Source organism: Rattus norvegicus, chromosome 7 (assembly GCF_036323735.1).
Source record: "Rattus norvegicus strain BN/NHsdMcwi chromosome 7, GRCr8, whole genome shotgun sequence".
NCBI lineage: Eukaryota > Metazoa > Chordata > Mammalia > Rodentia > Muridae > Rattus > Rattus norvegicus.
In genome coordinates, this window is record NC_086025.1 from 71615688 (window position 1) to 71627406 (window position 11719).

Genomic DNA, 11719 nt, shown 5'->3' on the forward strand with positions numbered 1-11719 from the left:
TGTGTGTGTGTGTGTGTGTGTGTGTGTGTGTGTGTGTGTGTGTTTCATCACATGAAGTGAATTACAAAGTGGATATGCCTACATTAAAATATAATTTCTGGACCAGCAAGATTGCCCAGTGGGTAGAGACACCTGCTGCCCTCCTAGTTACCCGAATCCCATCCCCCGTCCCCAGGACCCACATGGTGGAAGGAAAGAACTGAAAACTGATCCCACAAGTTGTCTTCTGACATCACTACAGCATGCACCAACCTCTACATATATACCCATAAAATAAATACATTTTAAAATAAAAATAAGCAATAAATAAGATTTCAACACAATCTGGGTGTGTCGGCACTTGGGAGATGAAGGCTGGAGGATCAGGAGTTCAAAGTCATCTTTGGCTACACAGCAAGTTCAAGGCTAATGTGAGATAGACAAGAGGGTGTCTCACAGCAACATAAAAATAAAGAAACAAACAAAAATCTCTAGGCTGGGAACGTAGCTTAGTGGAAGAACACTTTTCTAGCACATTTGGACCCCTAGGTTTAATCCTTTGCATGGCAAAAGTCAAACAGTGATTAAAGTATACCCCATGCTTCCAGCCAGGAGATGACTCCTTGGTTAAGAGCACCGTGTAGAGGACCAAGTTCAGTTCCTGTCCCTGGGTCTGGCAATTCACAGCCCTGAGTAACTCCAGCTCAGGAAAACTGGCCTCCAGGGGACTTGTGCTCACATGAACATATCACCCCCCCCCAACACACACACCTGACACACAACTGAGTAAATAAATCTCTATCAGCCTAAATGCATACATAAGATATTGTCTAAGTACATATATAATTTCAACACCATTCTGCTTGGCATCTTGATAATGTGACAGAATTACTGTGCTGCAGTGTTCTAAGCAAAATAAGCGATCACTCCGTCACTTTGTTGTTGCCGTTGTTGGAGCAGAATCTCATTGTAGCCCAGGCTGGCCTCGAACCTTCAATAATGATCCTGGAGAGCTGAGATTACAGGCATGAGCCACCACACCCAGCAACTGACCACTACCAGGAAGAAGTCTGCTCGCAGGGCTTTTGAACTGTGGTTGGATTGACGTAAGTGTTCCGGATAAAGTACGGGCTGGCACAGAATGAGCTTCCAGAAGTCAGAAAGGTTAGGCTGGAACCTGTTCCACCTTTATTAGCCATGTGCCTCTGAGCAAGATCCTTAGCCTCTCTGTGGCTTTCTTCAACTAAACAGAGAGGAATAATCATAAATGGTCAATAGAGAACAGTGCTTTTTTGGTACTATTCCGTGTGTGTGTGTGTGTGTGTGTGTGTGTGTGTGTGTGTGTGTGTGTGTGTGTTTCTAGTTCACAAATAGGTATTCTGAAAACGCCAAGCTGCTGACTCATTAGTAAAAGAAAATGTAAGGTGAGTTTGATTCAGCGAAGACATACAGCTTGAGAACACTAAGCTGGGCTAGCTCTGGAGATGGAAACCCCATGTCTGGATGTTTGAGTTGTAAGGTCAGCACATTGAGGAACTGTGGCTCTGGAACATTGGACACAGTCGGCTGGGAGTTGGATAGAGGAAGAGATTAAGCGGAGTCAGAATAGTGTGTCTGACCTCGCTTACTCTGACAGTGACCCTTTGTACGGACACAGCTGGGTGACGTGAATAGCTGGAACTTTGTCAGCAGGGAGCTGGTTTGGATGAGGAAGGGAGAGAAGGAGAAGGCAAGGGGAGCGAGGTAGAACCTGTGCAGAGCCAGGTACAGCAGCAGCAGACAGACAGACAGACAGCAGATAAACCCTCAAGCAACGGGTGCAGGATGGGGACGATGGCTCAGTGGTTTAAAGTGCCTGTTTCACAAGTGTTCAGATGTCCTGAATTCGTGGGCAGAGGGATTCGGTAGCACTTGTCTGTAACCTCAGCGCCCCGGTGATGAGATGGGAGACAGAGACAGGAGAATTCCCATAGGCTCCCAGGCCAGCTGCCCTGGCATGCACATCAGTGAACCGTAGGAGATTTCAACTCAAACGAGGGGGAAGTCAAGGACCGACACCTAGACACCAGGACTCTGATCTCCACACGCACTTCTGTTCACGTGTACACACATGCGCACTCGAGAGCATGTGCACACACACACACACACACACACACTTACACACACTTACACACCCTTTCTTTAAACAAACAAATGGAAAAGGAAGCTTCCGGTGTAAATAAAGCCTCAAAGGAAAGGCTGAGGTGCCCATGTAGTTTTCAGTGGGGAGCTGTTTGTGCTGATTTGAAGTGAGGAACCTGGAAGTTCCTAGGAAAGAACATGGAGGTGTCTTCCAGGCAAAGAGAACAGTCCCTTGGGATGAAACATGAGCAGTTTGTCCAAAGCTGGCAAACATATCAATGGCTAGGAACACAAGCACAGAAGACTGGCACAGGATGTCCTCAACGGTTAGACTGGGGTGGGGGGATGAGGTGGCTCAGTACATAAAGGTGCTTGCCACCAGGGCTCATGACCCGAGTTCAATTCCTGGAACCTCCATAGTAGGAGATGACACCCATAAGTCATCCTCTGGGCTCTACCATTGAGCAAGTGTGTGCGTATGTGTGTGTGTGCATGCATGTGTTCGTGTGTGCACGTGCATGTGAGTGTGTGTGTGTGTGTGTGTGTGTGTGTGTGTGTGTGTGTGTACATGCACATGTGCATGCAATGCCACTGGAGTCTAGAAGAGTTTGATGGATCCCTGGAGCTGGAGTTCAGTGGTGCCAAGCCTTCTGACATGGGTTTTCTGGGAATGAAGTTGTCCTCTGCAAGAGCAGAGAGGGCCCACGGTCTCGGAACATCTCTCCTGCTCCGGACAGAGCCTTTTTTACTTGCATAAGCTCATGGGAGGCCGGATCCCAGTTCTCATGATGAGAGCCAAAGCTTAGAAGGGAAGAGATTCTCGGGCAGTGTGCAGCCACAAACCCTGCACTTAGGAACTAGAGAGCAGAAGATCAGGATTAAGGCCAACCTTGGCTACATATAGACTGCCTTGCCATCCCAGGCTATCTGAGGCTATCTCAAAATAACCAAAGTAGGGCAAAAACCAAGAAGGGAGCCAAGTGGTGGTGGCACACATTTAATCCCAACACCTGGGAGGCAGAGGTAGGTGAATCTGGTCTACAGAGTGAGCTCAGGACAGCCAAAGCTACACAGAGAAACTGTCTTGATGAAACAGAAAAGAAAGGAAGGAAGGAAGGAAGGAAGGAAGGAAGGAAGGAAGGATGGATGAAGGATGAGGGAGAGAGAGAGAGAGAGAGAGAGAGACAGAGAGACAGAGAGAGAGAGAAAAGGAAAATCACCTTCCCCTCCCCCCATGGCACTCAGAACTCAGAACAAGTCAGGTGCTCTGTCTGACCTGCAACTTTGAATCATGAGGGTGTATCCTAGAGAGGCAGCATCATTTAAAGGTGATTCGATGACTGTTGTAGAGTCTGGAGTATGGAGAGATGAGTGTTACCAAGCAGCAGAGTCCGCATACAGTGACCAGCATCCGCTGACATCTGGATGATGAAAGGGTGGGGCCCATAGCAAGCCATTATGGAATTTGCTGCAGAAGCCATCCTGAGTCTCCCCTCTAGTCTTCCTCTTGGTTCTCTGAGTTTCTGAGTCACCTTAAGTAAATTCTTCTTCCATTAAAAAGCTGGCCACTGTTGTTTTCTGTGGTCTGAAAACAAGCATCTTGACTAATACAGCAGAAAAATGAGTCACAGTTTCAAAAGATAAGGCTGTTAAGATGGGTGTGGTGGCCCATAGTCTGAGCAATCAGAAGGCTGAGGACAGCCTGGACTAAATAGTGAAGGCTTATCTCAAAAATGAAAACAAAGATCCTCTCAGCCTTATCTTCTAACCTATCTACACGCCTTTGTGTGCCAGCCGGCTTTCTATCGGGGACCCCCAGTGACCACACTGGGCTGGGGCTCAGATCACTGTCTCTTCAGTCCTCATCAGAGAAACTTTCTCCTACAATTCCTAACACAGAGACCCACCATGTGCAGGGAGTGAGAGACTCTGGACCACCCACTCCTAAATGGGATGTTTTTAAATCAATCCCCCACTTCTCCCCACTCAAGGCTCAGGGAGGGATCTGTGTGGAAGAGAAGGCAGAAAGATTGTTGGAGCCAGATTTGATGGAGGAGGTCTCCAGGAAAACAGCGTCTTTTGCACACAGCAGGGCTGATGCACGTGAGAACTTGCAGAGACTGTGACAGCACACACAGGACCTGCACAGGACCTGCACAGGTTCAAGCCAGAATGGGAGGAAGAGGTAGACACGAGCTTCCACTCCTAACCAAGAAGCTATTTACAGAAGCTACCTGCTATCCAAGAAAAATTTCCTCCCATGAGGTCTGCAGCCAGGCCCCATGCTCAGGAGTAGTTGGCCAACACAAAACTAAGTCTATGATATTTTTGTCTCACTTTGGTTTATTTTGGGGATTTTTTTTTTCCTCTTGATCTCGAAATTGTTTATTTTCCAGTTTGTGAACATTTTAATATGTGTTTTCTGTTTTTTTGTTTTGTTTTGTTTTGTTTTTTTTTTTGAGAGAGAGAGGGAGAGGGCGAGGGAGAGGGAGAGGGCGAGAAAGATCTGTGAAGAGAGGAAAAAATAGGATTGAAAGATATTGTGTAAAAAAAATTTTTAGCCCAAGAAAAAAGTCAAATCAAACCAAACAGAACAAAGACATTGCTGCTCTTAGAAACTAGAAGGCTAGGTGTGGTAGCACGTTCCTGTAACTTCAAGCTCAGAACTCCAGGGTGAGGTGTTCTCTAAAGGGGGTAGGGGTTGCATTTCCGTCAAGAGCCAGGCAGAAGCAAAACAGGAACAGGGTATGTCAAGATAGAGTGGCTTAGAATAAAGAGTGGGCCTCATGGCAGCATGAGCAGGGGGCGGGGTTAACAGCCTGCAGAAGCAGCTTTCCCCTCCAACCCAGAGCTGGGAGGTGTTAATGGGACTTCCTGAGAGAGGTGTTACTGAGGATTTCCTGAGTTGGGATTCAGAAGGAAGCTCTGTCCAGCTCAGACCTCTCAGGAAGGGTTTCAAAAGGAGGGGTGCAGGTGCTCAGAGCTCCCAGGGAGGTGGCTCAGCCAGTGACCACATGAAAGGGTATCTGCCAGCACCTGGGAATCTGGGCTTCAGAGAAGCCCAAGCCAGGACTCTTAGATGCTACTGCTAGCCCAGGCTCAACTTGGTTGCAGTTCTCACTCCACTACTGTTCGCTGAGTGCTTTGCTATGAGGTAAATGTGTTACTCCCCAGGATCCTCTGGTGAAAAGCTAATCTCAGTAAGGGCATCTAGGATTGGAGACTCTGGTGCTAATAAGATCACAGTGAGCGTGGAGGCCCCATGATGAGATTCGGGTCCTTAGAGTCTTCCAGGCTTCCTTTTCTCCAGTCACACATCAAGAAGCACTGTCAGGGCTCAGGCATGCTATAGAATGCTTGCCTAACAGTTATGAGCCTGGGTACTCAGCATACACACACACACACACACACACACACACACACACACACACCCACATGAACACAGAATTTGTGACTGGCACATGTCAGTAGTCCTAGCACATACAAGGCTAAGGCAGGAGGATCAAGGCTAGTTCAAGGCTAGCCTCAGCTGCAAGGCCAGGCTCACCTGACTAAGAAGTAATGGAAGAAAAAGTCCCCACCCGGAAAACAGAAAAGGGGTCTGAGCAGGCACAGAGCATACAGGCAATGGGAATCTTGGTCACCTAGACTCTGGACTAGTAAGAAACTTACGTCTTGGGCTGGGAAAAAATGACTCAGCAGTTAAAAGCATTGCTGTTTTTCCAGAGGACTCTAGTTTAGTTCCCTGAGCCCACATTTGACTGCTCAAAACTGCCTATAACTCTAGCTCTAGGGTATCTGATGAACACCTGTTATGATGTGCACATACATAGACAAACTCACAGGCACACATATACATGGTTTTAAAAAAGCTAAACTAGACGTTATAGGAAGAAAGAAAGATGTCTTGACTAAGGAGGGGGTTGTCCAGCGGTAGAGTGTGTGCTTAGCAGATAGAAGGCCATGGATTTGATCTACATTGCACCCACACAGACAAGGAGAGAGGGAGGAGGAGGGGAGAAAGGAGAAGAAAAAGAAAGGCATCTCTACTAACGGCAACCTGAACAAACTAAACCAAGGCACAATGTGACGCAGAGGCACCAGCATGCTTAGCAGAGCTCCTGAAATAGCTTACCCACTCAAGCACTGGTAACAGATGGATAAATAAGGGTGCACCTCGAGTGTAACTATAAGCCGATGACTGTGCACAGCATTATTACGGTTATAATTACTCAGAACTTTATATATGCAAAGTATTCTGCTGAAATGCATTATGGATATGTGCTGATGGTAATTTTTTCTTGTTTTATCTTTGGCTTTTTGAGACACCATCTCCTGTAGCCCAGGCTGGACTTGAACTTGCTAGGTAGTCAAGGCTGGCCTTGAACTCCTTCCTGATCCTCCTGCTTATATCTCCCAGGTGCCCCACCATGCCGGGCAGATAATTTCTATATTCTGGAGACAGGTGCCACTGTATTGTTCAAGTTGGCTACTGACTCATGGCTTTCCGCTTCCGCTATTGAATTTCTGGGATTAAGGACATTTTTTCCTGATGTCACAGTGATTTACAATTTCATGGAAAATGTCATAAAAATTTGAGTGAAGACTGTTTAGTTAAAAGGATTTTTGGCAATGCTGCTTCTCACTGGTTTTGTTTGGTTTGGGTTTTCTGTGAGATAGGCCTCGGACTCTCTGTGTAGCAGAGGTGAGCACGACTGTTTTCAGTTTATGTAGTACCAGAGATTAGACGCAGGGCATCGTGGATGATGGAAAAGACCTGCGTCAATGGAGCTACATCCCCAGCCTTCACACTGTAGACCAGGCTGGACTTGAACTTAGAATTCCACCTGCCTATGCCTCTGGTGTGCTGGGATTAAAGGCATGAGCCACCATGCTCGACTGAAGCATGAGATATGTACCATGATAATATGGAATACTGACTTTGGGGGAAGTTACATGGTGAACACCTCTCTCTCTCTCTCTCTCTCTCTCTCTCTCTCTCTCTCTCTCTCGTCTGTCTCTGTCTCTCTGTGTGTCTTTGTCTCTGTCTCTCTCGCTCTTCCTCTCCTGTCTCTCTCGCTCTTCCTCTCCTGTCTCTCTCGCTCTTTCTCTCCTGTCTCTCTCGCTCTTTCTCTCCTGTCTCTCTTTCTGGTGTTTAGAAACAAGTCTCATACAGTCCAGGATGGCCTTAAACTCACAATTTTGCCACTATATCTGACCTTCAACTCCTGATTGTCCTGCCTCTACCTCCTAAGTGCTGGGCTCACAGGTGTGCATTGCCACTCTTGGTTTGTGAGGGCGCTTTCTATGCTGTCTGTCTTTCTGTGCTGTCTGTCTTTGCAGTGCTTTGCTTACTTTTATGTGGTGCAGTGTGTATAGTATGCATCTGTGTTCTTGCCCCTACGAATACATGTGTGTAGGGAGGTGTGCAGAGGCCAGATGTTGACTCTGGGAATCTTCCTCAATGGCTTTCCATCTTATTACTTTGTTTGTTTGTTTGTGTTTGTTTTGTTTTGTTGAGGCAGGATCTCAATATGTAGCCCTGACTGGCCTGAAACTTGATATGCAAACCAGGCTGACCTCAAGCTCACAGAGATGCATCTGCCCCTGCAGTGTGAGCATTAAAGGTGTCCACCGCCCCACCTGGCCTTCCATCTTTGAGACAAGGTATCACATTGATCCTGCAACTCACCAACTCAGCATACTGGCTGCCCAGGGAGTCCTAGGAATGATCTTCCTGTCCCCTTCCTGCAAAGCTCTGGGATTGTAGGTGTGTGTCATGCACCTTTTACATGGGTAGTAGACTCCCTTCCTCCTGCTGTGCACCAAGCTCTTTTACTGACTGAGCCATCTCATCTGTCATCTCAGCACTGAGAGACAGAGGTAGTAGGATCCCAAGTTCAAACTCAGCCACATAGTGGGTTTGAGGCCAGCCTGCTAGATATGAGACCTTTTCTCAAACAACAACAACAACAACAACAACAATAATAATAAACAAACAAAGAAACAAAAACACCCAGTAGCTTCCTTCTGGGAAAAGCTCTCTTACAGCCCAGCATGAAGCACGGAGGTATAGCTGTGGCAGAGCGGGTCCTCCATAGACAGAGTCCTGGGTTATCCCTAACACACAAACACAAGTCTAGTGTGATCCTTTGTGTACATAACCCAGGCTGGACCAAGCAGTTTTCCCTTGAGAACTTTCTACCCAAAAAAAAGGTAGGAGAGGGAAATCAGCAATAATGGAAGAGGGTTTTCAGTCTGCATGAGAAGTTGTTTAGTCTGGGAGCACAGGGGGCTCAACAGCCATCTCTCCCAGCACCAAGAAAGGAACAGGTGATGACGTCAGCAGGAGGGCAGCATGAAGTGGGAAAGTTGTGGGGGTTGCTGGACCTATGACTAGGAACTTAGTTTTCCTCTTCTAACCTCTGAAGGCTCAGCTGACAGATTTACCCTTGATTCCGGGAGACTCCCCCTAGCCTACAGCCAACTATAGTCACATATCTCCTCTTGGCCTTTAAACTAGTTTAAGCTGTGTTTCTGTCCCTTCCAAATCAAGGGAACACACAGGCCGTTTGTCAGGGTCACTGTGGAGTTCACTGGATGCAAAGGTTGATCTGACCTCTACCCTTGTGAGTTTAGAAGTAGGCTCCCTCTACAAGGCAATGCCGCCCAAGGCTGAAGATGACAAATTCAGAAACATGAGGTTCACTCCTGCCTTTAGTATTGTCTGGCTGACAGACCAGATCTTGGAGAAGATTTAAATGGCTTTTGTCTAAACTTCTCATCTAAATTATTTGTAAAATGCTATAAGTTCAGTATACATTAGATGGGGTTATACTTTTTCCATTTTTCATGCATGTGTGCATATACATGTTTTTGCGTGTATGTGTATGTGTGAGTGCATGTGTAAATGTGTACACTTGCATGTGGACATCTTAAGTTGATGCAGAGAATCATCTTGTGTTTTTCTTTCACCTTACTGAGGCATAGTTCCTCCATCAAATCTACAGCTAGCTAATGTGGCTCATCTTGCTAGCCAGCTTGCCCTGTGGAGTGCTCTGTCCTCACTTTCTGAGGCTGGAATGATGGGGGAGGGAGGCCTTCTTGTACTTATGTGGGATTCTGGGGATCCAAACTCTGGTCCTCATGTTTCCCCTGCTGGATGAAATCCTGTGTTTTAAGTCACAGGACAGATTCTGACATGCAGCACCAACTGAATAGATAGAGTCCTCATGGTCTCCTTCTCCTGTCATGGATGTTCCCCAAGGTATCCTCCCCGGTGGGATTCAATACTGGTTCATGGAGCCCAAACCTTATGATTTCTTTTCTTCCCGTTTTTTGGATTGCTCAGTAAATGTTTAGTTTATTAACATCTGCATCGTCTCCTCTAGCTTGGGCCGACCCGTACTCCGCTGTCTCCTGCCGGCGGTTCCATCCTGATCGCTGCTCTTTGTGGATCTCTGTTTTAACAGTACTTTCTCTTTCCACCCACAACAAGCTTGCCTTTCTCCCGTATGAAATGCTCCTCATTCTGCTCCCACACGGGAACTTTCCTACTACATGGAGCAGTGTGCCGTGTGTGTTTATTTTCTTTGGAATCTTCTCTCCTTTATAGACGAAGGTTATTTATCGGCTGAGGACAAAACCCTTTCTGGTTGGGTCAGGGCACGCTGCGAACTGCCCTGTAATTGCAAGTCTCTGTAATAATGGTTTTTTTTTGGCTGGGACACAAACCACACTCAAGAAGGTCTTCCTGAGTGCTGAAGGTCAAGCAACTGGAACTTTCTCAAGCTTTTAGAGGAGTGGAGCTGTGGAGACAAAGCGGCTTCTCCAGGAGAACTGTTGGCAGTACCTGGCTGCCAGTCTTGATGCTGCTTGCCGCAGGTCACCTGACCTCCGTCAGCCGCAATCTCCTCATCTGTTGCACAGGCACAAAATCGTGTCTTCGTTTTGTTGGAAATTTTTGTTTTGACGTGTATTTACCATGTGTGTTCATGTTTGTGTGTATACTCATGATCTCATGGGTGTGTGTGTGTGTGTGTGTGTGTGTGTGTGTGTGTGTGACAGGTTAACTAGGAGGAGCCAGTCCTCTCCCTCTGTCTAGGAACGGACCTCAGGTTGTCAGGTTTGGCAACAAGAACCTTTAGCCAGGGTGCCATTTCATCCATTGTGTGAGATAGATGTCCCTCCACTGTGTGAAGATTAAAAATTCAACAATTTGGGGGCTCAAGAGATGGCTCAGTGGTTAAGACAACTGGTTGCTCTTCCAAAGGATCAGAGTTCAATTCCCAGGACCCACAGGGCAGCTCACACCTGCCTGAACTCCAATTCCAGGGGATGCAATACCCTCACATAAGCACATATACAGGCAAAATATCAATGCACATCAAATAAGAATAAACATTGAAAACCAAAAAGAAAGAAAGAAAGAATTTGCAAAGTGGGATTGTGACACATGCCTATGACTCCAAGCACAGGGAGCTAGGAACAGGAGAGGACTTAAAGTCAGCCTTAGCTATAAATGGGATTTGTAGCCTGTACTACATGAAAACCTGTGTCAAAACAAACCACAAAACAAACAAGAAACAATGTGGTAGCCTGTAAGCTGTGAAGTATTGTGAAAACGGGAGCTGCCACTCTACCAGTTTCTGTGAGACTCTGGTGACGAGGATGATTCTCATTTGCTTTGCACGGGGCCTTTGCAGTCAGGTACTTTGCTAAAGAGATACACAAAGGAGCATCGTTTAAAGGGGCAGACAAAGTTGGGGCATGGTCGCACATGCCTTTAATCTCAGCACTGGGGGGTCAGAGGCAGGTAGATCTCTGAGACTGAGGCCAGCCTGGTCTAACATGATGAGTTGCAGGACAGCCAGGGCTACATAGTGAGGCCTCATCTTTTTTTTTTTTTTTTTTTTTTTTTTTTTTTTGGTTCTTTTTTTCGGAGCTGGGGACCGAACCCAGGGCCTTGCGCTTCCTAGGTAAGCGCTCTACCACTGAGCTAAATCCCCAGTCCGTCCCGTGAGGCCTCATCTTTAAAGAGGGGAAAAAGGAGGTGGGGAGTGTGAAGCCGGGTGTCAGAGGTGCAGCCTTTTATCCCATCACCTGGGACGCAGAGGCAATGGATCTCTGTGAGTTCAATGCCAGCCTGGTCTACAGAGTAAGTTCCAGGACAGCCAGGGTCACACAGAGAAACACTGTTTTGAAGAAAATAAAAATGGGCGTGGGGGAGAGCAGACAAGTAAAGTCACTCTCTCACAGGCATGATCCTTCTTTGAAGTCCAAAGAAAAGATGCATGTAAGACCCTCACTAAGGAGAAGTGTCAGATTTAAATTAAAATGACCCAGGTGGCCTTGACCCGGCCCTTCACGGGCAGGACTCCTCCTGTACATCCATCCTCTCGTGGATCGTGGTCCTTATCCACCCAGGTTTAGTAAAGCCATGGAGTCTGGCCTGCCAGCCTACACCCCTCCCTGCAGTTCCCTCGCTCTAAAGGCTCATAGTTTCCTTGTCTGGGAAACGGGGCTACCTAAGTCCATAGCACATGTCTCAACAGAGCATGAGGAATACAGAGAGGTGAGTAACACTTCCCCGGGAGGGAGATGTCACAAGGAAGCTAAT